Here is a 27,323-nt window from a genome sequence, read left to right as displayed (position 1 = left end):
AACCCACAGCTAAGGGAGATCGGGGCCAGGAGAGCGGGCAGAGTGCACGCAACTCTGAGACAGCTCAGCATACTTGTAGGGTGACTCAGTGCTGGGCACCTGGGAGGCTTTTCGTAGACACTTCCTTCAGGGAGCCTCCTGTGTGCCAGCAGCTTGTGCAGCCTCACAGGGTGGCGTGGGGTTCTGGAAGGCACCCACCCTGCTGGCTTTTATTCTGGTTTAGCAGCCTGGTTCTGATCCTAGCGGACTGTGTCATGTAGCTTTGTCTTGCTGTACGTGGTTCTTGCATAGAGGCAGGACCTTTGCGAGTCCCCGCCATCCCCTTGCTCTGTGAGTTGCAGCTCTGCAGAATCAGGGAGGCAGGTTATAGGTGATCAGGAAAGCCAGTTCAGTCAGGGCGGGGGGATACATGACACTCTTGCCTGTGAGCCCAGCACCCTGGGGACAGAAGCAGGTGGCAGCTGAGGCCAGCCTTGCAAGAGGATCCACAGGGCTCTAGGGCTGTGCTAAAAGAGGTGGCTTATTTTTAGTTGTCGGTTTTTCCCTTTTTATATTGCTTAAGTGTTGGCTTATTTATCTAAGAGAGTATGGAGCTTAAACATTAAAAAAACAACAACCCGTGATTCTGCAGCAAGCACTGTTAGAATAATTTTGTGAAAATAAAATAATTTTCTTCCTTAAAAAAACAAAACAAAACAAAACAGAGTCTCATGTATCCTATTTTAAATTTTTAAAAAAATTATAATTTATTCACATTACATCCAGATTGTAATCCCCTTGCTCTTAGCTTTTTGTTTCCACTCTACCCATGTCTCATGTGTTCTTTTATGTCTCATGTTGGCCTTGAACTCACTCTGCAGCTGAGGAAGATCTTGAACTTCTTATCCTCCTGCCTCCTCTAGTGCTAAGATCGTCAAGCGTGCACCTCCAGGCTCGGTTTCATAGACTACCCGAGGTAGAACACACAGTATTCTGCACTCTTAGGAAGGGGCTCCACCAACTGAGCTACTCCCTCAGCCAATCATTTCAGTCACTGTTTCTGTCTGGGGTTCCCTGCATGCTGTCCACCCCAACTCTACTATCCTGACAGGATCAGGGCTCTCCTTCCTCCTCACTCATGCTGTGTCTTCACGGATGATGGGAGGGAGCAGGCGCTGTTGTGAGCTATAGGTGCTGATCAGGCAGTCACAGCTCAGGGACAAATACTTGGCACCTTTGCAGGAACTTCACAGCATTCTGGAGTCTGGCAGTCTGAGGTCAAGGTGTTGGCAGGGTTGCTGTCAGTCCTTGACTTGCAGATAGACTGTGTCCTCACGTGGCCTCCCCTCCGTGTGTGCCTGTGTGATAATTTCTTTTTATGGGGTTAGAGCCCACTTTGGGGAAGAGGGCCCATCTTAACTTACATCTAGAGACCCTTTTGTTAAGGGATCACAGTAGGACTCCCAGCAAGAACTTGGGGCAGGGTAAGGGGTGCAGGGTAGGGGTGGAGACGTGATTTGGCCTGTGACACTAGTAAAACAAAATGGTCCAGCTGCCAAGGAGGAAAGACGCTGACATGTCCCTGAGTGGGACCAAGGAGAAACAGGAAGCCAACTCTCTCTCTTAAAAAGATTCATTTATTTTTATTCATACGAGTCTTTTGCTTGTATGTATGTATGTGTGTGTGTGTGTATGTATGTATGTATGTATGTATGTATGTATGTATGTATGTATGTGTGTACCGTGTGTGTGTTGGGCGCTCATGGAGGTCAGAAGAAGGCATTGGATCCCCTAGAGCCAGAGTTATAGTTTTAAGACTCTATGTGGGTGCTGGGAATCAAATCTGGGTCCCCTGCAAGAGTAGTAGGTGCTCTTAACAGTTCAGTCATTCCTCCAGCCTCCGGGCCGCTTTCTTGAAGAAGCATGCTACTTGGTGCAGGCTGCACGCTACTTGTTGGTGCCCACCTTTGTCGGACCTGAGCTTCATCCTGAGTCTTCTCTTCCTCTGACCTCTGACCCATTTTGTGTTCACTGACCAACACTGACCTCTTACATGCCATCTCTTTTCCTGTTTAGACTTCATGAAAAAAAGATGTGTATGTGTTTGTGTGTGTGTGTGTGTGTGTGCGCGTGCGCGCGCGTGTGTGCACACGTGTACTTGCGTGTGCAACGAACAAACAAACAAACTTTGCTTATTTCTGAGGCAGAATCTCTCATTGGCCCAGAGCTCAGCAAGTAGGCTAGTCTAGCTGCCCAATAAGCCCCAGAGATCCTCTTCGCTTCACCTCCCTCCATGCCTAGTTTGTTACGTCTTCTGCAGCCGTTGAACTCAGGTCTTCTTGCTTGCAGTACACGCATTTGACCGAGCTATCAATGCAGCCCGAAGAATGGTCCCGGGGATGGGAGAAATTCTAGTTCAGATTGAAATCCTTTCCCTTTAAGGTCTAGACCCAAGTAGACTGTCCGTCCTTCACACCGACGATGACATAGTCTTTGTATCATTTGTGCTTTCAAAGGGGATGGGGTTAAGAGTATGAGCCTGGAGGGGGCTATAGATTAAGTCTCAAAAGCAGCAGGAGCCCTCCCCGGCCCCTGGGTGGGCTTGCCTGAGACCAGTGTTTCTGGGAGACGTCCCCTGCCACCTCTAGCCTGTGCCAAGCGTTGGTCTCACTCTGCAAGGCAGATGAGCTTAATCTTGGCCCAGATGGGAACATGCTCCCATTCCCTCTCCATGCTCTCAGCGCTACTGAATGAAGCTGACATGTGACATCTAACAAGGAAACGCTGGGCTATGGTTTCTGGGATGTCTGTTGCTGGTGTGGGCGAGGTGGCATGGTCAAGAATAGGCATCTCCAGTGAGAGATAGCAGCTAGGCATAGCTTTAGAATGTAGGGAGACAGGTGGCCTCTGGTCCTTTCAGGAGTTTTCTTGGTAGCCAATATGAAGACCAAGGGGGCACTATTTTTTCTCTTCATCTCTTGCCTCTTCAGGGGAAAATGCTTTGCAAATCGGAAGGTCAAGACTGTCTGTCTCAGGTGGAGAATCCCTTGGCACAGGGCAGCCATCCACCTTGTGCAGCAAATCGGTCATTCTGATGATCCGTGTTTCCAAGCCATCCTCCAGACGTTCTGAAGTGGCCCATGCCCTCTGAGAGTAGGACCACCGACCACAGGAACGTGGGATGGCTTAACCGCTCTCCAGAGGCCAGGGTAGGCCGATGTGGGAGAGGAGGGCCGTCTGTATGACCATAACCTGGTTACTCTCTTCAGCAAGCATTTCACCAGGGCACACAGCCCATCAGCAATTAATAGTTGCTCTCTCTTCACGTACCCCCCTCCCTTTTAGTCCTTTACTATTGGTTCCCAAAATGTCCTGAGGGCCTACTATGAGTCAGTGTACTTACTAGCTCTTGGGCCCAAGGGTTAGCAAGCACTCTTCCAGATGCTGAGAGCCCATTGGCGTCCAGGAAGGAAGGAAATCACAGTTACGAGGAACAGTGTAAGCGAGGCATGATGGCAAGCCAATGACAAACTACAAACCCAGTGTACTCTATAGGGGAAAGGCAGGTGATGGCTTGGCTAAGGGGTCAGGAGCTCTTTGCTTATAGGAGCTGCTCTCACGCAGAAGTCTAACGTGGTCCCTGACACAACAGAAGCGGGTTGTTGAAGAGTTGAACAGATCCCTGGTGTGAAGAAGCGAGGCTAACTTAAGGAAATGAAAATAGGGTTTGGGTATCAGCTTATGGAATTTGGATTTTGATCTACATGTGGTAAACAGCCCCATGTGATAGTCAGCACTCACTAGGCAGTGCTGTGTAACAAACACGGTGGGGGGTGGGGGCTGGGGGTGGGGATCTCAGGGACTCTCAGTAACAGATATCTATTTTCAGCAGCATGTCACAGCTTCTTTCTGGGTCATCTGCAGCCGAGGTCCTTAGAGCGTTATTGTGGGACTTAGCTGAAGTGGTCCCTCAAATCTGGGTCATGACTTTCTCTTGCCAGAGACAAAAGAGCCCGGCGGGATGAGCCTGAGAATGCCCACAGGCATGCACCATCTTTGATCATAGCCCACTGGTCCAAGACCAAACCTTGGTGAGGGGAGTGCACATAGAGAGGAACAGTGAAGTGTTGGGGTTCAGGCCATGGGAAAGAGGCCTAAAGGGAAGGAGTGGTACTGGCGGTGACCAGACGTGTCCTGAAATTGTGGAGGTGCACACTGAAGTAGGTGCAAGGGTCAATAGTGAGTTCAGAAGGTCTTGTAATTGTCCAGGCAGATGATGGTCCCTAGACTAAAGAGGTGATGGGAGATGGAGAAAAGAGATTCAAAAATTCAAATGCGAAATAAAGAACTGTCATGGTTGGGTTGGGCTTGGTCTGAGCATGCTCAGTTTGAGATTCCTTAGCCCCACCCACATGGTGATGTCATATCAGGCCTAGTTGAATTCTGCATGACTAATAAGGTGTAGAAGAACATTCCCCCATCCCCCCAACTTCCTTCAGAGCTAGCCGGAGAGTAACCCCGATGGGCGTAAACTCTGAGCGTTCATTTCCCAACTCCTGGAACATAGAGATATTAAAACACGGGACTGTTTTAAACCCCTTCCCAACTGGAGACCAAACTCCCCTTCCTCTGTAACACACTGCGGTGGGAGCCCAGGGAATTGGTGTGTGAAAACCAGCCCTCGGCTCCTCCTGTCCCTGGAGAATCTGTTCCTTGCCCAGACTGAGGCCCAGCACAAACAGCTCTAGCATTATTCCTAGCAAATACAGACCAGGAAGGTGAGCGGCTGAAATGGCAAAAGAGTTCTCGGACCGTGGCGATTGCCCTCAGTCCTCTTAGAGGCAGCCAGCCTTCTTTGAGTACGGCTTTCTTTTCTACAAATTATGAGTGTTCAAGGGTGTTCAGTATTCAGAATGTGAGGCAGGATGAAGCTGGCCTTCCTGCTGTGTTTCCCCACAATAGTTCCAGAGTAAATACAGTTTCGGCAAGTGCGCAGTGTGATTGTACAACACATTACAGCTGGAATCTTGACCACGCCCTTCCTTCCCCAGGTAACATCCTCCATGCGTGGTTGAAGCTGCCGGAACAAGTGGACAGATCTTGCAGACTGTCAGATGTCGCGGCAACTCTAAGTCAAGTGTGGGAATGTCTGGCCTGAACGCGTTGCTAAGAATGCAGGTATTTTGTGTTCCCACCTGAATAATTTCCAAAAAAAAAAATTTTTTTTTAGAACATACCAGAAAATAACTATAGTAAAAAGAAATCTCACATTTATTCTAAAATCTAAGTCCTGATTATCCCAGGTAGAAGTTGATTATCACCACCACTACTATTTGTGTGTGTGTGTGTGTGTGTGTGTAGGTTTGCATGCATTTGTAGGTCAGAGGTCAACCACAGTGTGGCTTCTCTGGTGCTCCCCACTTTTGATTTTTTGAGACAGATTCTTTCAGAGGCCTGGAGTTCATCGACTAGGCTAAGCTGTCCAACCTGGGGAGGCAGACACAGGAGGGTGTCTCCCCCGCCCCACTGTGCTATGGTTACTCAGCCTGGCTTCTTAGTATAGATGCTTGGGCTCGAACTCAGGACTCCATGTTTGTAATTTTACTGGTCTCCTCTGTAGCTACCCCTCAGTTAATTTTTAGATGTGTCCTGGGAGGTTGTGCCCTCTAGGCTTTTCTCAAAACACCTGTCTCGGTGGCACAGAGGAAGTGCTAGCCGTGGTTGGGGGTATGCGTTCATCGAGGAGGTGGGGGGATGAGTTTAACATGGATTGATTTGGCCAGGCTGTGGCAGAAGTAGGGTCTGAAAGTCATAAAAGCGGGGCTGGGGTCCTGGCTGGGGCTCCTCAGCTGTGTGTCATGGATCATGTGCAAACAAGGGGACAGCATGTTTACGAAGCTTGTAGAGTGTGTCATCACGGTCTCAGCAGTGGGAGCAGGATAGCCCCCGGAGCGGGCTTTGTGAGTAAAATGCGGCGAGGTTCAGAAATAGTTCCTTATACCGCTCACCCCAAGTTCCCTCCAGTTGACCTTCGTCAGGAACTGTGGGCTGTCCATTGCAGAGAACTCCTGAAGGGCGGATGGCCACTGTGTCCTTCATCGAGTGCCCGGGTCTGAGCCCCGTGGTCCTATTAGAACCCCTGGGCTAAGGCAGATGTAAAGACCGAAAGGATGCCGGCTTGTCCCGTCCATGTGCGAACTTTGGGGAGGGTCTGCATTATTATGCAAGTGTCTTGACACACACCCTATCTGGTTCTTCCTAGTTTGGTTCATGCCCTAGCTTGAGTCACATGTTTGGGGGTGCTTGGGGGTGCTGGTGGATTGGATGTTCTTCCCAAGAAAGGCGCATCTGTCCATGACAGTGTGCAAAGGAGTGGTGGCAGGGGGTGCAAGACAAGGGAGGGAAGGGGACTGCGTGGTAGGATTCGGCTTCAGTCGGCCTACTTGTGATGTCATTGCTTACCTGCCATGGGGGCGTGGCCCTACCCAGGGCCATATAAAAGGACAAACTGTCACGTGGCTCCTGTGTGTGTGTGTGTGTGTGTGTGTGTGTGTGTGTGTGTGTGTTCTCTCTCTCTCTCTCTCTCTCTCTCTCTCTCTCTCTCTCTCTCTCGCCCTCCCTCCCTCCCTCCCCCTCCCTCTTGCCTCTCTCCCCTCTCTCTACTCTCTCTTCTTCTTACTCTTCCTGTCTCTGTCTCTGTCTCTCTCTGGGGTACCCCAGCCCCCTTATCTTCTCCCCCCTCATGCTCATTTAATAAACCTCATATAACATAATATCTGGTACCTTGTATCTATCATTATCTTATATATATATATAAAACTATATGTGAGCAGGGAGATCTGGCCGTGACTCCAGGCCCTGCGCTGTGTGGGAAAAGCTCAGAGCCCTCAGCTGAAAGGTGAGGGCCAGGGCGGCCGCTCCGGTTTGCTTCCTGCATTCTTCTGGTTATCAACTGCAAGACCGAATGTGCTAGAATAGTACTCACCCACGAAAGGAATGAAGCCCCGACACCTTCTTGCCACAGCATGGTTACACCTTTAAAAAGAGTGGAATAAATGAAGATGTCACTCACAAAGGGGCAGATAAGGTACTACCCCACTTCTGGGAGGTACTAGGGCAGATGTACTAGGACAAAGTGAAATAGAGCTCACTAGGAGCATTGTCTGGCCTCCGAGGTTCGGTGTGCTTAACACCACTGGTTTTAAAATGGTGCGTATTATGCTACAAATACTAGAAAACTCATACCCCACCGAGGTGTGATTTAAATAGGTTATAGTATGGAATTCTAAAAGTCTGTTATTTTTCAGAGTGAGAGACTAGAGGGACAGTGGGGGCTAAGTGGTATGCCAGCTGGAGCTGCTGTCTTCCAGCTTGGCCAGATACTGAAGAGCGTTCAAATAGGATTCACAGGCCTGCCCTGGAGTGGGCTGTTCACTCCTTCATGTTAGCATAGTGTGGGGATTGGGGGTGGGTGCGGGGGTGCGGGTTTCTCACATTCATCCTCCAACCCCCTCCCCAGGCCCACAGCACTAAACGCCCAGGTTCCACTTTAAAAAAAAAAATCTAATTCCATTCTTTTAAGTGCCATCTTTGTTTACTTATGTAAACACAACGGGAACAGATCCTATTTGACTATCACTTAAATGATAAAAAGAAAAGAAAGAAAGAAGAAAAAAAAAAGAAACAGCACTAAGAGGGGAAAAAAGTAGAAGGAAAACCACTTCTGCTTGTGTGCAGGTTTTGAAAAACATGCTCCTTGACAATAAACAGCCTGGCTGGGAGGGTGCGGCTGGGAGGGGGCGGGCATGCTGCTCTGCGGCGCCCTCTGGTGGCCGCATCCAGGCTTGGTCACTCTCCGCGGAGGGTTCTCCAGGGGTTGGCACTTGGGGCCTTGGTGAAGGACAGATGGCAAAAAGAGATTTGCAGTCACAAACCTACAGTGCGGTGCTTCAGGTGGAAGCATGGAAAACGACACCTCCATCCTGGAAGGCTCTCGTTCTCTCTGATAGTGGCCAGTGATGAAGATACCAAGAAAAAAAAATGTGGCCCATTCATTATATTTATGTTGTGTGATATTGTCCCTCAGAGGGTAAAGCCAATGAGAAGAATAAGTGATTGAAACAAGCATTTCGTTCCCTTGGCAGGAATTCAGTCATTAGCAATATACCTATTTTACAAAGGGAGATTAGATAAATTAGAGATTAAAGAAACTGGAGCAGATGTTTTTCCTCTGATAAGCATCATTGTACTTAAAAAAAAAACTCTAGAGAGTTAGAGTTTGCACAGGAAACATGAATACATGGATTTTAGGTCCTTTGACATTTTGAGAAGGCAAAGAAATACTATAGGTGGGATCGCTGGCCAGCACAGGGTCACTTACATGTGACTGCACACGGCCACAGCTATTGTGACTTAGCTAATGAGGTCTCCTCAAAGGTGGGGAGGGTGAGAGGTGCCCTGCGTGCATCTGATTTCTTCCACAGCTTCCCATGGGCTTTGTATGCACGGGGCGGGGCGGGGGCGGGGGCGGGGGCGGGGAGCTGCTGTCTCCATTTCATAGATGAGGGAGAAGACCAAGCTTTGGAGCTGGTGACTTGAGGTTGGAGTGCAGCTCCGAGTCTTAGTGACAGCGATCACATCTCCTGGGAGTTAGTGCTGGATGCAAGTTCTGGTCCCCACATCTGGCCTTCTGGGCCGGAAATCCCTGTATAGAGCAGTTTGAGCTTTAAGGAGCCTGGAGGGGTCTGCTGCTGCTAGAGTTTAGAACTGTGGAGGGCATCAGGGTCCCCCAGAGTGTTCAGAGAGCCCTGGGCAGGCGTCAGCAGCTCAGAGAGATGGTGTAAGATAAGGGCCGGTCTGGATTTGCCCCCCCCCCCCCCCCCGGCGGGGAATTCTGCTTGCACATCCCTGCCTCTGAGAGACACCGTGTCTGGTAGGACCTGAGCTCAGATCTGTCTTTTTTCACTGGCTGTCCTCTGTTCAGAACCACCTGTCCAGTTATTGGACATTTCCTTCTGCTTGGGGTTGTGTACCCGCCTCCCCAGAAACATCAATGACTGGGCTAAGGAGTCCCATGTGGGCCTAGCAGCATGCAGGGGCCTGCCACCTGGCTATGAATCTCTTATGATCCTCCTCCCCCCCCCCTCCCCATGCAGTCTTTCCCTGCAAAGCCCGCGTTTGAATATGCCACACTTCCCAGGGCCAGGCTCAGGCTAGCCTTGGCAAGGCCATGATTGGTACCTAGTGAAGCCGTCATGATGAGATAAAAGTGGTCGGTAAGCATCAGGCATCCGGTGGAACCAGAAGACATTAGCCTTGGGAGAGGTTGCCAAGCAACAGGTCAGGAAACAGAGACGCTAGAAAGAGGGACTCACAAGAAGTGCCTGGCGTGTGAGAACTGAACTTCTTTGGGCCAGCGTTCCCACGGCCAGGCCTGATTCCTCTTAGTTACACCTTGGTGGTTGTTGCTGTGCCAGGACACCTGACAGAAACAACCTTAAGGAGAGAAGGGTTTATCCCGCTCCTAGTTTGAGGTATAATCCGCCCTGATGGAGAAGTCATGACCGGAGCGTGGTGAGGCTGGTCACATCACATTGTCAGGAAGCAGAGGACGATGAGGCCATCCCTCCATACGCCAACCTCCCCGGAGACACACGCAGAGACGTCCACCAAGCGGGCCGTCCAGAGTAACCACACACTGTTTGTTTAGGTTCAGGCTTTTCTGAGATCTGTAGTGTTGGTTCAATTCTGTGTGTCAACAACTTTGACCCAGAGAGGTAGTTCAAACAGTACCTTTTGATGTGCGTGTGCATGCACATGTGTGTGTGTGTGTCCACCTCCTCTTCTTTCTTCTTTTCTTTCTCTGTGGTCCTCCTGCGGACCAGGGTTACCTGGTCACATGTCATGCCCCTCCGTTTAGATTTGCTGATGTACTAGCAGGTTTCCTTTGGTTTCTGTAGATTTGGGAGTGGATGGGGTTCAAGCCTGACTCCTTGGGGAAGTCAGCCTCCTGCGTTACGTGCTGGTTCAGAGCACTCCCAGGCCACGGATATTCACATGGTGCCCTTAGGCCCAAAGATTTAAGTGGATTAAATGGTTGTGTTTTAAGTTGCCTACTAAGTATTTATATTCTAAACATTTTTTGGCCTTTTGAAAACTTGTATACATAAATCAAATGAAATAATATTTTCATTGCATTTAAATTTTTTTCTTTACTTAAGTGCTTACGTTTATTTATTTTGCATGAGTATATATATGTATAATAGTGTATGTGCCCTGACAAAATATGTGTGTGTGGCAGGGACAGAAAACAATTTGTGAGAATTGATTTTCTCTTTCTGTCATGTGAGTCCTGGACACTGGACTCAGGCTGTCAGGTTTGGTGGCAAGCGCCTTTACCTGTGGCAAGCGCCTTTACCTGTGGCAAGCGCCTTTACCTGTGGCAAGCGCCTTTACCTGTGGCAAGCGCCTTTACCTGCGGCAAGCGCCTTTACCTGCGGCAAGCGCCTTTACCTGTGGCAAGCGCCTTTACCTGTGGCAAGCGCCTTTACCTGCAGAGCCCCCCACAGGCGCATTCTTAAATGATCACAGCTACTAGCAGACACTAAATGGCTTCTCACACTTTGTAACCAAACCGAAGGCCACCGTCCTCATTTCCTCTTTCTTCTGAGTTTTACAAGTTCTCACTTAGGACACGGACCGAAACCTGCCATGGCTTTAGATGTATGATGGTTGGTTAGTGGCCTTAGGATCGGTTCACACGTTGTGCAAGTGTCACCACCGTCTACCACCAGAACATTAGCATAGTTCTAGATTGAAACTTTAGGCATTAAATAGAACTTCCTGTTTCCCAGAACTTAGTTGCCCTGGGAAATCACCATTCTACGTTTTGAGTCTAAGAATTTGATGTTATATCTGCCTTATCTAAGAATTCTCTCCCTCTCTCCCTCTCTCTCTCTCTCTCTCTCTCTCTCTCTCTCTCTCTCTCTCTCTCTTTCTCTGTTTTCTATTTAGAGCGATGTGGTCTCTGCTAGATCCCGTGCTAGCAGGAGTTAATTCTTCATTGCTTCTTAAGGCTTAACAGTATTCTGTTTGTATGGATTTAGCACAGGTTTTTAAAAATTACCGTCATGTATTTTTATTTATTACAATGTTATATGTTCCCTATTCCCTCCCCTGGACCTCTGACAGAAGGGGCCCTTCTCTCCCACCACATGGCCACAGCCTATCAGGTCTCATCCTGATAGCCTATATCCCTTCCTCTGGGTGCCTGCAGGGCCTCCCCACCAAGGGGAAGTGATGAAATTGGAGGCACCAGACGGGGAACGGGGCAGATGCTGGGACTTGCAGCCCTACTCTGGGTGGAATGCTGAGAGGTATGGAAGATTAGGGGGATGGAAGGTTCCAGAGGGTGACCCATCAAGGCCTGCGGATCTGGACCTGGTGGTGGTGGTGGTGAGGCTGCACAAACTGTTGCGCCAACCAAGGACGATGGATACAGTGAACCTAGACCCCTGTTCAGATGTAGCCAATGGACAGCTCATTAGCAGTTTCTGTCCATTCAACCATTGATGCAGGACAGCAGGATGTTTGTACTGCCTGGTTGCCGTGAGCCACACCATCATGAGTAATGCTTTACACACGTTTGCCCGCATTCCTGTGCTTAGCTTTTTTGGTATGTAAGAAGAGCTTCAGTGTCCCCGATCTGGGAATCCTCACTTTACAGACGACATGACGGTTGAAGGCACATTACATGATTTGAGCTCCCAGTTTGAATACTGCTGGGCAAGTGCTTTTCCTTCAACAGTTTCTCCTATGCAGCCACGTGAGCTGCTGGCTGGCCATGGCCACAGTGCACGGGGGACCACATGTTGCATTTAAAAATTTCTGATTTGATGAGAGATGGGGACCAAGGCAGTCTATAACAGGCCTGAGAAGTATCTGAGGCACCTGAAGACACAGAGGGCCTGAGTTGAGAGGGTGGAAGGCCTGGGGAGGCAGCTGGCTGAGTCGGGGGTTTTTGTTGCCACGGAAACTCTCTCAGGGGTGCCAGGGTCTTTTATCAAAAAGGAAGTGTAGTATGGAAGCTGGCTTAGATGGAAACACAGCAGGGGCCCACGGGGCTGTGTGGACATCTGTCTACACTGAGTGGATATTGCATGAGACTTAAATCCTGATGGTCACTCCAAGGTAGCAGACAAACAGCGTTTCTGGCTAATGAACTCACTCCTGTGTCCAGCTTGCTTTGCTCTGTTTTCCCTGCCTAGAAAAGCCAGGAGAGACAAGTTGAGTTCATTGCCACCAAAGAGAGCCTTCAGCCTTGCTTGGCTTCTGTATAATACTCATGTGCACCAGCTGGGCGGAGAGTTGGTGAAAAGATCAGATAATCTGTTTAACTTCCAAAGGACGATTGAAATTACTGTCATGACACCAGGCTGGTATTCTTTTGTTCCAAGAACTGTGTAGGGTTGCCACTGTTAAAAATGGTCATGAGACCCAGGAGGTGGCCTTGAGAAAATCCAGGTAGTAAATCCAAATGTATGACAAGATCAAATCTCTGCTAGAGGAACACGGCTTTATCCCTCAATCAGGGTTTGAACTCAGTACTGTTTTTCTGCAGGGCTGTGAGGCCTCTACCATGAGGGAGAGCAGGCCCAGTGGTCAGTCTTGGGAGCGTGCGCTCAGCCCCTCTGGACAAAACAGTATGCTGATGTCTCTGTGGCCTCTCTCTCTCTGTCATTGTTGGGTTTAGTAAAAGCCTTTGACAAATATTTCCAAGCTGTCGTGCAATACCCTAAAGCAGGAATTCATGGCCAGCGTCTCCCCGGAAGCTGTAGAACAGTCAGAAAACACATTCAGATGAATAGCACGGACTCCGCAGGTGGCAGCCGGTGACATAGTTTTCCCTTACAGTGCTGAACTTGCTCGGCCCTCCTGGTATGAGGCGAGGGAGAGCCCAGCCCAGGCTAATAGTGTTTATTTTAGAGCCAACACGTCTCTATACTTCATCGTGCCACAAAGAGAGGCATTGAGGTTGGACCATTCCACTAATATTTACAGAGCACCTCCTAGGAGCCGCACATTGTTCTGCTCCCTGCCAGCACCAGGAGAACAAATAGATATTGTTCCTGCTCAGATGGGGCCTATAGTGAGCCGGAGAAAGGCATAAAAGAGCAACAGCAAATAACCCCGTGCTAATAAATATGCGTCTCAGAGCTGTGACAAATGCCACGAAGGACAAACAGGAAGTGTGAAGGGAGGGCTGGAAACAGCAAATGATTCTTTGAGGAAGAGGCTCTGGGGAAGAGGCCGAAATGCAGACGGAGGTTAGAGGCTTCTAGAAAGAGAAAGGTCTTGTTAAATCAGTTCTGTAGGCTGGAGTGGCCTGAGATGAAGCCAGAAAGGACAGCACAGGCCACGCCATGTGAATCCCCATAGGCCTGGAGCAGATTTGGATTTTCTCAGCAATGTTATGGAAGCCCCAGAGGGCCAAAAAGCTGGGCAGTGGCATGGTTCCAAGGAGAAAGGCTCATTCTGGAGTAGGTTAGACCAGAATGGCAGAGGAGATATAGGGCCTACGTGGTGACAGGTGGGAAGAGGCTGTGAGTGGAGGCACAGGACTCAGAGGGTCTGGCCAGGGTAAATACACAAGGCGAGGGAAAACAACTAGGGAATACATTGCCTATGTTTCTTCCACACTTAGTGAGCACAGGTCCCACTTGCTGACAAGACACCAGGGTTTAGGGCATTGTGTCTTTCCCAGGGCTGTTAGGATACAGTCCCACCAACCAGGCAGCTCAGGCCATTCTAGAATCTAGAGTTTTGACGTCCAGGAGCAGCAGCAGCAGTATTATCACTCCAGTGCCCGCCCCATCTTCTTTATAAATCCTCTCCCTCCCTCCCTTCTTCCTTCCCTCCCTTCCTTCTTTTTTGCCAGGGTTTCTCTGTGTAGTCTTGGCTGTCCTGGAACTGGCTCTGTAGACCAGGCTGGCCTTGAACTCAGAGACCTGCCTTCCTCTGCCCTCTCCCCCGCACCAAGAGCTGGGATTAAAGGCCTGAGGCTCCATCTTCTTTCTGTCTTCTCATTTTAGGTCCTCACATGGTTGGCTTGGCAGAGATACCACGAGAGGACACTGCTTTCCCTACATTGTGACTCTATAGTAACCAATTTTATCTGCAACGACCTTTTTTCAAAACAAAGTCCCTTTGAGGTTCTGTGGGATAGGGCTCCAGCCGACTCAGTCCAGCTTAGGTCACATTTGGAAGTCCGTGTGGACCTTCAGTTCAAGGCCAGGGCTGAGAGTTCATAAAGAGGTCCAGCGTAGCTATGGAAGGGAACAAAGCCGATTCCATAGGGAGGCAAAAGTAGCAGCCAGCTTCAATCTCCAGGACTCCCAAGGTCCCTGAACCTGGCACAGGAAACAGAAAGGGAGCTTGACTCATGTTTACTAAAACCTGCGATCTGCAAACTACAAAGTTTCTAGTCTGACACTTGCCGAGTATGCTGGATACTTTTGTGTCAACTTTACATCAGCTAGAGTCATCCAGGAGGAAGGAACCTCAGCTGAGACAGTGCCTTCATAACATCCAGCTGTAGGCATTTTCTTTTTCTTTCTTTCTTTCTTTCTTTCTTTCTTTCTTTCTTTCTTTCTTTCTTTCTTTCTTTCTTTCTTTCTTTCTTTTTCTTTTTTTGTTTTTTGTTTTTAGAGACCCGGTTTCTCTGTGTATCCTTAGCTTTCCTGGACTCTCTTTGTAGACCAGGCTGGCCTCGAATTCACAGCAATCCACCTGCCTCTGCCTCCCAAGTGCTGGGGTTAAAGGCGTGGGCTTTCTTAATTAGTTATTGATGGTGGAGGGTCCAGCCTATTGTGGGTGATGCTATACCTGGCATGGTGGTCCTGGGTTCTATAAGAAAGCAAACCGGTGCCATGTGTGGTGGCACACACCTTTCATCCCAGCACTCAGGAGGCAGAGGCAGGTGGATCACTGTGAGTTCGAGGCCAGCGTGGTGTACAAAACAATTACAGGACAGTCAAGGCTGACACAGAGAAACCCTGTCTTGAAAAAAACAAAAAACAAAACAAAACAAAAAAACAAAACAAAACAAACAAATAAAAAAAGCAAACAAACTGAACAAGCCATGAGGAGCAAGCCAGTAAGCAGCACCTCTCCATGGCCTCTGCATCAGCTCTTGCCTCCAGGATCCTGCCCTCTTTGGGTTCCTGTCCTACCTCCTTTGATGATGAAAGTGATGTGGAAGCATCCGCCCAGTAAACCCTTTGCTCCCCAACTTGCTTTTGATCATGGTGTTTCATCGCGGCAAGAGAAACCTAAAGTAAGACACTGAGACTTAAGCGCTGTGGATTTCAGAGGAGGAATGGGTCCCTACCTATTCATAATTAATGTGGAAGGTAATTCAAGCTCTTAGTATTTTAAAGGTTTTATTCCCATTGTATAGCAAATGCTCTTTTCTAACAAGAAGAATCAATACTTTCCAGGTTGGATTTGGGGTAGATGACTCCATTTATCAGTGGCGCTCACTGGCGAGGCCTAACTTTAGGAAGATGATGGCAGACAGTGACATTGTGACACTGATAATCATGATGCCCAGGGAAATGAACATGGGCAAGCCAAGGCAAGTCTCCATGATGGCTGTTCCTTGGCGGAATCAATCTCCTCTTCTCTCCTCTTCCCTTCCTCCTCTTCCTCCTCCTGCCCCCACCCCTCCGTCTTTCTGTGGAGGCTGGAAGACAACTTCTGCTGCTCTGTTCCTTCAGTGCTGTCAGCTTCCTGTTTTTTTCTGGACAGCGTAGCTCACTGGCCTGGAATTCACCATGCATCCCTTTCCACCTCCCAGCTCTAGGACTGCAGCATGTGCCACCACAGGGGGTGGTTTTCAACATGGCTTCTGGGATCTGAACTCTGGCCTTTGTATGTGCGAGCCAAGTAGTGTCCTCTTTCAGCTATCACCCCAGCCCTAGAAGCACATGTAAAGCACATGTAAAATGCATGTAAAACACGTGTAAAGCACATGTAAAGCACATGTAAAGCAGAATGATGCAACAGTTGCAGCATTTGGGCTAAGCTTGTGTGTGACACCAAGGCAAAAAGCACAGGGGGGCTGATGGCTAGCCCCTGTGGTCAGTTCCTGTTCTAAGCCAAGTCTTAGTATAAGCCCCATGCTATGAGTGAGGTCATGGCAGTGCAGGGTCATCAAGTGACATAGCAGAGCTAGGATATTATTTTTTTTTCTTTCTCAAACTTGGCCTTCAGTGTGGTCTTATCTGTCTGCCGTAGGCAGCTTGCCTGGTTTACCAGTTACATTTACGAGGCACAGTGGCTAACTAGGCTGTGGACTAAAGCCAGTTCTTAGCCTGTGCCGGGAGAACGAGACAAGTGCCCGGGCTTTGTGAGCTTTCTGGAGGACTTTGAGATCTTTATCTGAAAACACCAGGAACATGCTAAGCCTGTTCACTAACCATCTCCTGGTGTGGGTGGGATGGTTTTATTTTGGAAGGTACCCATGAGTAATTTTAGTATATATCCTACTTTCCACTTTCGACTGTCCAATTGTCCCCCCTTTTACCTTTCATGATTTCAGGGTATCCAGAGTTCCTGTGGAGAAGATGATAAATGGAAACTTCCTAAAATAAGGAATTCATGAGCTGGTGTGTGTGTGTGTGTGTGTGTGTGTGTGTGTGTGTGTGTGTGCATGTGTGTGTATGCGTGTGCGCATGTGTGCATGTGTGCATGTGTGAGAGTAGCTGCCTGCTTGCCCATGCATGGCTTAATAGCCGAACAGTTGCCTAGCATACGTAAGGCTCTAGGTTTGACCTCCCAGAACTGAAAAATAGAAAAGCAACCCCCTGCCCGTACCTTAAGTTTTATCCTGTGTGCTGCTCCGAGTTCAGTGGCATCCTGCCAAGTCCCTCTCAGTTCCACCTGGGACCTGTTCTGCCAGGGGTGGACTGCCCAAGCAATCCTTGATCCTTCGAACAACGACCCCAATGCTAAGTTAATGATGGGGGCTGTTTGAAAATATCAGTGGGACTCTGGAAAGTGACTCCTTTACTGATAAAGTACGGAGCTCATGACTTATTAGGAAAAGAGAAAAACTGTATGCTGAGGTCGCCAGAATCTTCAGAAAGCACTATCCTGTCGCCGCTTCAAGGAGGGAAGGGGGACATCCGGGCTACTTTTACACTCCTTAAACTGCAGAGCTTAAGGTCTGTGGTGTGATAAGCACTTAGCTAGGATGGAATAGCATGGCCTTCTGGGGCTCAGTGTTGTCTGAGGTCACAAGGTCCTTTGGGGGTGTTGGCACATGTTAGGGGCAAGCTGTGACCTCTGCGGGACTTTTGTGTCACAGGGTGAGACAAACTCATCAAGCTTGACCTTTGGCCCGGCCACACTCACAGGTCGGCTTGCTTCCCAGCTGTCCTTCTGTGACTTCCCAGGTGGGCGGGGTGTATGGACCACAGCTGTGCCTGTGGCTGGGGCAGCCGCTGCAGGTGGGGTCGTGTTCAGGTGTCCAAAGTAGGATAAACGGTGGGGACAGAGACACTGGGGAGACCTGGGGTCTCCAAGTTCTGGGAGCTGGGCTGTGAAGTAGAACAAAGTGTTTGCCTCCTTCGAGCCTCAATTTTGTCATCTAAAACTAGGGTGCCTTCTTGAGGTTGAGAGTCTCATGCAATCCTGGCAAGCCTGTGGGCTTGCTCAGGCAACCAACTCCTTGGGTTGCATGCTGGGAAATTTTCTGGTTTCTAAGTCTTTGTCCTGGGAAATCCCATGGCCTCAGCCAAAGTGATGTGGCTTGTCACTCTCTTGATGATAAAATGGAAACACATTTGCAGTTACTTGTCTCATGGACCACACCGCCTGCACACACCTACCCAAGAGGCAGCCCTCCTGAAGGCAGAGGAAGAGAAACCTTTCATGTCCCGCCTGTGGGATGGCGATACAAGCCACGATGTTGTATATTCTACCCAAGGCCTAGACCAGATCTTGACCGAACCCTCATGATGCATGCTAACATGCACACAGTGGGCCTGGGACATGACGAGGCTTACAGCCTCTTGTCGAAGAGGAACCGGCATCCTTTTCAGGCAGGCTAGCTCCCTCTCAACATATCACTGGACGGAGCAAGGCCTAGAAGTCCCCCAAGTCCTTATCTTCCCTGGAGCTGAAGTGGGATCACAGTGTCTACTCAGAACTCCCCATACAAGACAGAAACACCGAGGCGTTTATGTACAGAACTAAACTCCCGGAATTGTGCTAAATCGTGTGATTTAAATACTGGTCTATCTGGGGATGAAGACCAAAGCACCGCACAGTCCTATTAATAATGAATGGGTTGCCGTATTCTAATCCTGTTAAGCACACGGTTGCCCTGAAAATGTATTAGTGCTGATGTGTGTTTGTGAATTAAGGCCGCGGTGCATCAGGTTTATGAGCCTAATTGTCTATTCAAAAGGCTATCGCTTTATCACCTCATGAAAATTAAAAAGGTCCCTTTTGTGGGAGCGTTCTGTTAATCCTCCCAATGATATTTTCTCTTTCTTTTTCATTTCCTCTTTATTGAGCGTTATTGTAATTTAAATGCAACTGAAGCAAATCCTGCCATTATCCCGAAATTGATTATTAAAATAACACTGATAATTATACCCAGGTAGTAGAAAATAATGCGAATGCAGTGCAGGCAGGGAGATTAAACACACCCTCCCTCCCTTATGCTAGAAGAGTCACAGGTCACTAAAAATAGGAGAACGGGCCAATATATCTCTGACATGAGGTAAAGATTTAGTGGCTGTTCTACCTCAAGGAAGTCTGAGTGATTTCTACTAAAATTATTATCTGAATCAAAAATGATGTCTGATGAGATGGCCTGAACAGTTTATTTGAAAATGTCTTACTACTAGGCTTTCAGGGGGCTATCCATTTTTTTTTGTCTGTGTCTTTTTTTGAAAGAATTAAAAAAAATTCTTCAGATAAAAAAGAGTTATATCTGGTACCTGGTCTCTATTGTCAAATAGCACCCAGGGGAAAATTTTTAGTGAAATTCCATTTGGCTGTATCTTAACACCAAAAGAATTTGTCTGTTTTTATTTTTTAAGTTAAAAAAAAAAGACAAATCTCTTTTTCTTTTAGACTGTGTTTAGAAAACTCAAAGGTATCTTTGTCTTTAAACTTCAGCCGACTCAGGATTTGTGGCTGCTTTGTTTGAAGAATTTTTCTTTTGAAAAGCAAAGTTTGAGGAGCAGAGAAAGTGCGCACAGCACTGCCTGCGCTGGTGCCTCTGGCCTTTTCTCTTTAGGGGATTTGCAGAGTCTATTGCCAAGTGTTGGAAGCAGTGGACAGAGGGACAGGTGACTATTTAGCTATGGAGCCAGCAGGCAAGGAGATAACCATTACAGCGCCACTGGGAAGAGAGAGTAGTTAGGCAAAGTTCCTTTTTTCAAAAATAATTTCAAAGGTGCTGACACGGGGAGAGGGCACAGGCCCCTCAGCCACAGGATTGGACGTTATAGATGGAACCTTCCAGACCATACTCAGCTCGGATACAATTCAGGATTGCTTTCTTTGGAAAACCCGGTGGTTTCGAGCATTGTTTGCAGTGTGTGGCGTCAAGCCCAGTAAAATGGCCTTTAGAGAAGAGGGCTGGTTTCACCCATCAGCACTGGGCTTCTTTCTCCAGGCACAGCTTCCAGACTTTAAGGATCGTATCTCAGTTCATTCACACAGGGTTGCTTTGGCCTGCTGTGTCCATGCTCAGCTATGGGCGTCTGCCCCAGCCAAGACCACTGGGACACTGTCTTCTCCCCTGGCCTGCTTGCTCAGCAGTGGCATCCTCCAAATAAGATGATGACAGTTGGGGGACTTGTTTTTGCTTTTATGGCGAAAGCAGAGCAGACGCTTGGGTGCTGGCTGCCATCTTACCACAGGACAGGAAAGCCAATAAGTGAATGAAGCCAACGGAGGAGGGCAAAGGCAAGGGCAGCAGGCGCCCAGAGCTGCTCCGTTCCTTTCCATTTGTTTATTCTTTTGGTTCCTGTGTTTAACCCGGTTAGGGTGGGCTGTCTGTCTCTTGTACTCTTTAGGATTCTGTCTGTGTCTTTAACCCAGTAAAAAAGGCTGTTCTGTGTGAGCCGCACTCAGGCTCTCTGGACAGGTGTCCTACAAGGGGCAGTTCTGGACTTAAGAGACACAGTCTCAAACGCCAGTGCAACCGGACATTGCGTATTCGCAGCCAACAGTCAAACTGCACATAAACTCCTGTGCCGTTACCCAGCAGCCTCTGCTTTCCCAATCCTGGCTTGGCGCACATCAATTTAGGAAACATGAATGATAGTTATGACAAGGTATGTATTAGTCACAGATAGCTCTTTGCAAGAAGCTATAGCCTTGGTGGCTTCAAACAACCTTTAAAACTTTTAGCACAACATTTAACATCTTACAGGTTCCCGGGGTCAAGGTTATAATGTGACAGTGAAGACATGGGACAGGTTGAATTGCTGCCTGCTGTTCAGGCCCTGGGGTGTTTAGTGTTAAATGTCAGCTCCACATGACCTGGAATCATCACCTTGGAAGAAAGAGCCTCAGTGAGGGATTATTACCTCAGCTTGGCCTCTGCGCATGCCTGTTGGCCTCTGTGCATGTCTGTTGGGGGTTGTCTTGATCTCCTTAGTTGATATCGGGAGCCCTACGGTGCAAGGACGAGGAAGAAGGAAAGCTTTTTGGGCCTTTGATTGCTTATCCTTCACCATCCCTGACAAGTTCATCTACCCTTGTGGCGGCTGCTGCTTTCCTTTGCTTCTCTGGGCTTCGAATATGGACTGAAGATCAGTTCCTCTCTAGAGACCCCCTCCAGGCTTCTGTGTCAGCATCAGAGTGCTGAGACACACCCAGCCTCGTGGAGTGAACAACCACAGAGTTCCCAGCCTGTCCAGGGTGAGGCAGCCATGTTTGGACTACTCTAACCATGGCATGTAAGCCGGGTGAATAAACCCCCTATTAATATATATTCACCCAATCGATTCTGCTCCCCCAGAGAGCCCAAGAGAGGTCCCCTTTCCAGCTGATGTGGTGGTTGGTAGGTAGGATGGGGTGGCTTGTGACTGTGGGGTTCTTTGCTCGGCCCCTCCCCTTCACAACATAGCAGTCTATTTCTTTGAGGTCGTTGGATTAGTTTCCTGTTTCCAGTGTAGCAAATGATTGCGGAGTTAGTGAGGTTAAACACACACACACACACACACACACACACACACACACACATGCACACGCACACGCACCCCAATGCATTCTTTTCACATCTGTTCCATGGCAGGAGTGTGTACACAGCACGGCCCAGCTGGTTCCCCTGCTTCTGGTCCCATGGGTGTCAGCAGGGTTAGGGTGCCTTCCCGGAGGTCATGGCAGCTAATGCCTGCTCCCTTGGGCTGTTGCCACGATTCTCTTCTTTGCTGAAGAGTGAGGTCGCCTGATGCACCCTGTCAGCTGAGGGATTTCTAGGGCTCCTAGGAACCTTTGCCCATTCTTTACATATGGCTTCTACTCCTCAGAGCCAGCATATGGACACTTTCTTGTGCTGGGTGGGGTGGGGTGGGGTGGGTGGGCTGGGGTGGGGTGGGGTGGGCTGGGGTAGGGTGGGGTGGGTGGGCTGGGGTGGGGTGGGGTGGGCTGGGGTAGGGTGGGGTGGGGTGGGCTGGGGTGGGGTGGGGTGGGCTGGGGTAGGGTGGGGTGGGGTGGGGTGGGGTGGGGTGGGCTGGGGTAGGGAGGGGTGGGTGGGGTGGGGTGGGGTGGGTGGGGTAGGGTGGGGTGGGGTGGGGTGGGGTGGGCAGGGTAGGGTAGGGTGGGGTGGGCTGGGGTAGGGTGGGGTGGGGTGGGTGGGGTGGGGTGGGGTGGGTGGGGTGGGCTGGGGTAGGGTGGGGTGGGGGTGGGTGGGGTGGGGTGGGGTGGGTGGGGTGGGCTGGGGTAGGGTGGGGTGGGCTGGGGTAGGGTGGGGTGGGGGTGGGTGGGGTGGGGTGGGGTAGGGTGGGGTGGGCTGGGGTAGGGTGGGGTGGGGTGGGTGGGGTGGGGTGGGGTGGGTGGGGTGGGCTGGGGTAGGGTGGGGTGGGCTGGGGTAGGGTGGGGTGGGCTGGGGTAGGGTGGGGTGGGGTGGGTGGGGTGGGGTGGGGTGGGTGGGGTGGGCTGGGGTAGGGTGGGGTGGGCTGGGGTAGGGTGGGGTGGGCTGGGGTAGGGTGGGGTGGGCTGGGGTAGGGTGGGGTGGGCTGGGGTAGGGTGGGGTGGGGTGGGTGGGGTGGGGTGGGGTGGGTGGGGTGGGCTGGGGTAGGGTGGGGTGGGCTGGGGTAGGGTGAGGTGGGCTGGGGTAGGGTGGGGTGGGGTGGGGTGGGGTAGGAGCAATCTCCTTTCCCCTTCGCAGCATTTTACCTACTGCTTTGCTAGTAAATCTGTCTGGCAATGGCCGAGACCGTTTTCTGCTCTCAGGGATGTGTAGGCTCATCTCCATATTTAGGGTGTTGGTTGTTTCCATAATGCCATTGCAAAGCCTCCCGCCTCCCATCTAGACTGCGGGTTAGTAAAGGCATAGAGCATCGCGTAGCCGTCTCCTTGCTATAACCCACCGAGTTGAACTAGTACTGTCCATACATGCATGGAGGTGGGGTCGTGCACAGTAGCATGGCCAGCCTGTCAGGGACCACCCATAAAGAGAACCGACTTTCCCTCCCCTAGGAGCCATCACTGTCAGTAGCTGCTCGGCTAGCGGTGGGAGCTCACGTGGCCCTCTCCTGTCTGTGTTGGAGTGGCGACTGGCTAGATCTCACGCAGATCTCGTGCAGTCAACCCCAGCTGTGAGACAATGGGTGAGATGGTGCAGTCTCTTTTGCCTTGTGACATGACACCACAGTGTTCTGGAATGAGTGTGCGGATCTCTTTCTGAGCGAGGAAGCACCGTTGACTGTATCAGAGCCAGAAACACAAGCTCTTGTTCTCATCTGCTAAAATGGAGTCCCATGTAAAGCAATGGCTACACCACAGGCCAACCAGCAGCTTCTGCCTTTTTTTCCCATTGGGTTAGAAGCAGCCACCATTTCCACCTGGACTCACGGACAGACATCAGACCTGGCAGGGTCCCTGGGGACAGCCTAGGCCATGTTCACCACAGAGGGCCAACGGACAGCTAGATGGGATGGCCTTTGCGTGTTCAAAGTTGTTAGAGAGCTGCCTGTTATCACTGGTAATGAAGAGGGGAGAGATTCATACACTTTCTGGAACATTCTTCTCCATGTCCAGCATTCCCAGGGAGTGTCTTTGTTACCCGACTTCCCATTTGTTTTCATTGCTGTTTCTTCTCTACTGTACACAGGGTCTTCTGGGGGAAGGTGGGATTTCCTCAGTGAGTGGTCTGACCTGTCATAGAACCTGTGATTCCAGGCTGAGAACAATTGTTGTTGTGTGTATATGTGTGTATGTGTGTGTGTGTGAATGTGCATGTGTATATGTGTGCATGTGTATGAATGTGTGTATTTGTGTGTGTATTTTTGTGTATGTGTATATGTGTGTATGTGTGTTAGTGATGTGTGTATATGTTTATGTGCATATGCATATGTATGTGTGTATGTATATGTGTGTAGGTGTGTTAGTATTTATATGTATGTGAGTGTATGTGTGTGAATTTGTGTGTATGTATACACGTATGTGTATATATGTATGTATGTATGTATGTATGTGTATATATGTGTGTATGTATATATGTATATGTGTTTGTGTATATATGTGTGCATGTGCATACATGTGTATGCCTGTGTATATATATGTATATATGCATGCACATCCCTCTGCTTGTGCAGAGGCTAGAGGAGGACGGTCAGATGTCCTTCTCCATCACCCTAACTTACTCCTTGATGCAAAGGTGTCTCACTGAGTTAGAGCTAGGCTGGTAGTCAGCAAGCCCCAGAGGACCTGCTGTTTTGTCACCCACAGCAGAGAGAACAGCCTTGCACATGACCATTTCAGCTCTTCTTTTTTCTGTGTGCTGAGAATTTCCGTTCAGGTCCTCAGGCTTGGGCCAGAAATGCTCTTACTTAGTGTGCTGTCTCCCAGGTCCCCAAGCCTGACTATTTTTATTTGTTTGTTTGAGACAGCCCTGGCTGCCCTGGAAGTCTATGTTCAAGACCAGGTTGGCTTTGAATTCATAGAGTCACTCTTGTCTCTGCCTTCTGTGTGTGGGGACTAAAGGTATGTGCCACCATGACTGGCCGACCCTGTGTTTTCAGTAGAGAGTGAGTGCCTGAAGACCATGTTGGCGGATGTGTGCATTTCTGTTTGGTTTGAATACAGGGCATGCTCTTGGCCTTTTTCCTGGCCTGAGGTGGCCTTTGGAGGAGAAAAGGATACAGTAAGGGTGCAGAGAGGCTGTGTGTGCCTTCCTAAAGGGATGTATCTGAGGCAGCCATTTTAAGCTTCACGGAGAGCCTGCCTACTGTCTCCAGCTCCATGCTGTCTGCCTCACTACTCAACTCTCCTGTCTCCATTTCTCCAAAAGCCATTTGCAAACAATGACGTTTCTCACACATAGTCTAGCTGCACATGAGGCGTGTGGAATGAGCTTGGCTCAGTACAGAAACCATGTCTCTTTGTTAAGGGGAGTCTTATCAATACCCTGGCAAGATGGAGCACAGAACACCATTAAACATCAGCATACAAACCTGTTCCCTGGGTTTATATTCACCAACAAATCATGATTATGTTCTTCCCCAAAATAGTGGTGCTTATTTTGCATCTTTTCTGAAATAGACTATTTTCCATTTTGTCTTGAGTACAAAACAACCCGCCTAGCACAACAGTGTCTGCTGTCTGTGCTTTTCCTTAGTTCAAATCATTGCCTATATTTCAGCTTTCTGTTGGTGTTCCGAATTGTGTGTGTATGTATTGTGTGTGTGTGTGTCTGTGTGCATGCATATGTCTCTGTGTACATGTGAACGTGTGTGTCTATGTGTGTGCATTCGTGAGCGTGAGTGTGTCTGTGTGTGTTTCCAAGTACTTTATCTGTGATACATAGGAGGCCAGAAATTGACCCCAGATGAATTTTATAGCATATTTAAAATGCTACCCTTTTCCATCATCAGTTGTGTGTGGCACGAGGGATATTCTGAAGTAGTGGCTATCATTCTGTGTTTCAATTTAAAATTCAATTCAATTCACATACTTGTAATTTAACAGTGCGGCACACATCTCCCCATCTTTAATAAGATGCCATTCGACATTGCTGCCATGTGTGGAAAAGAGATGGGGACACCCCCCTCTCCCTCCGTGCGTACACACACCTATCAGTTGTGGATGTGAGCTCTGTTAGTACCATGTGTTTGCTGGGATGCAATCTCTCATGTCTCGTCTCATTTAGGATGAAACTCAAGATAGGACCTGAAGTGGCTGTCCTGCCTGATGGCTTGGGAGAGGGGACTGACTCAGTGCTAGAATTCTGCATACTTTCTTCTTCCTGTGGCCCGATTTTTCCCGAAGCTGTACCTACACGCTTTGTTTTTTTGCCGTAAGACTGATATGTGGAAGGGAAGCTCAACTGGGCCCACGGTGACTTTGGCCAAGGTCCTGGATGTCCCTGCATGGAGACAAGACAGAGAATACAAATGGCAAGGGACACATTTGCTATTCAGTTTCAAATTAGATGCATTTCTGGCTTTTTTTGTGAATAGCCAGGTGCCCACATAGCCGGGTGGACTGCGTCCGAGGGAGTGGACTCCCCGCGAGCACCCAGATGCCCCATGCACATTGCCTAATGTCCTGGGCTCTGCACAACTTTTGCAAAATTAACACGCTCACCAAATATGTTTTTCTTGCTCATTAACTCGATAAAGCCCACTGGCTTTTTAGAATCACAGCAGCAAGTTGTAAATGATGTATGAAATGAAAAATCTTTTCTCACCCAGTGAACAGGGAGAGAGCGCTGACGGTGCCCGTCACTGTTGCTGTGGCTGCAAGAGTGTTTAGACGTGAGTTGTCCTATAGCGGTGGTGACCTCAGAAGCCGGCAAGGGTGGCCCAGTGGTTCCTTATTCCTTCACCCACTGTGTGGGGGAGTCAAAGGCGACATGGCTGAAGGAATCTCACAAAGAAGGTGACAGCTCATCTCTGGGGGTAGCAAGGCCTGTGTTCTATGGGGGACGAGGGGATTGGTATGTCCCTCGTGGGTCCATTGATGCTTGAGGCTTTGATCTTTGGCAGTTAGCCTTATTCTGTGTCCAACAAATTTCTGTTGGTTTAGTTTCCATGACAAGATAAATGATATATATTTCCATGCTCAGGAAAAGGCCAGGCCTCAATGAGGACAAAATACACATAAAACTTACATAGGTCAAATACAGGGACTCAGGCTCTGCCTCTAGACTGCCTACAGACTAGTCAGTCAACACAACAAGTGAACATTTGCTCCTAAATGGAATAATTTTGTGGTCTTTGTGTGTGTGTGTGTGTGTGTGTGTGTGTGTGTGTGTGTGTGTGTGTGTGTGAAACTGTCTGTGTATGTACATGTGTTTGTGCAAGTAAGCCTGTAACTGTCGATATACAGTGTGTGCAGCTGCCTGTGTATGTGTGTCTAAATGTACTTGTGCAGGTAAGCCTGTAAGTGTGAATACACAATAACTGCATGTACATATGCATGTGGAAGGCCGAGGACAGGACAGGCTCTCATCCCTCAGGCGCTGTCCTAGCTTACCCTGACTAATGCAGGCACCATCCCCTATGACTTTGGAATCAGGGTCTCTCATTGGCCTGGAACTTGCCAAGTAGGCTGGGCTGGTTGGCTAGCAAGCCCCGGGGCATCTTCCTTTTCTGTCTCCATCTCACTAGTGCTGGGATTACAAGTGCATGTAAAACTCTGCTTTTATTTGTTTATTATTTACAAATTCAACCTGAGGATTGAACTCAGGTCATTGTGCTTACAAGGCAAATACTGGCATGTATGCTGAGTGCTAATTCACCATTCTGAAATGTCCGTGTCAGCAGGGAGGTTGCATTGTAATGGGAGGGCTGTGTGTGCACATGCGCTTCTGACCAGGGGCCTGGCGAAAAGAGCCTGAATGCTCGCTGACGTCAGGCTTTCATCTGGCTGTCACATCCCTGGGCCAGAAAGCCCTTCCCCTCAGTCAAGACCGAAGGGTTTACTTGTCCCTTGGTGCCGTGATTGTCAAGTTCATCTCGGCTGAAATTGTCATCCTCTGGGTGCTTGGTCATCTGTCACCTTATCTACCATCCTGTGGGCTTTCCTTGAACTTCAGAAGGCTTTGCTGTCCCTCTGAACTGTGACATCAAATTCATAGTCCAGAGTCAGTA

The 27,323-nt window shown here is 49.2% G+C and overlaps 1 long non-coding RNA gene across 1 annotated transcript in view; it reads left to right on the top strand.

Annotated features, from left to right (window-relative positions):
• LOC311595086 overlaps positions 1–27,323 on the top strand; it is a 344,736-nt gene that overhangs the window by 39,357 nt on the left and 278,056 nt on the right. The window contains exon 6 of the long non-coding RNA XR_014778308.1: positions 5,031–5,157. This is a non-coding gene — a long non-coding RNA (uncharacterized lncRNA). The remainder of the gene's footprint in view (positions 1–5,030; positions 5,158–27,323) is intronic.

The sequence above is a fragment of the Acomys minous genome (genome assembly GCF_964271855.1).
Source record: "Acomys minous genome assembly, chromosome: 3".
Taxonomy (NCBI): Eukaryota; Metazoa; Chordata; class Mammalia; order Rodentia; family Muridae; genus Acomys; species Acomys minous.
The sequence above is the reverse complement of the archived record's forward strand: the minus strand, read 5'-3'. Positions and strand labels throughout refer to the sequence as shown.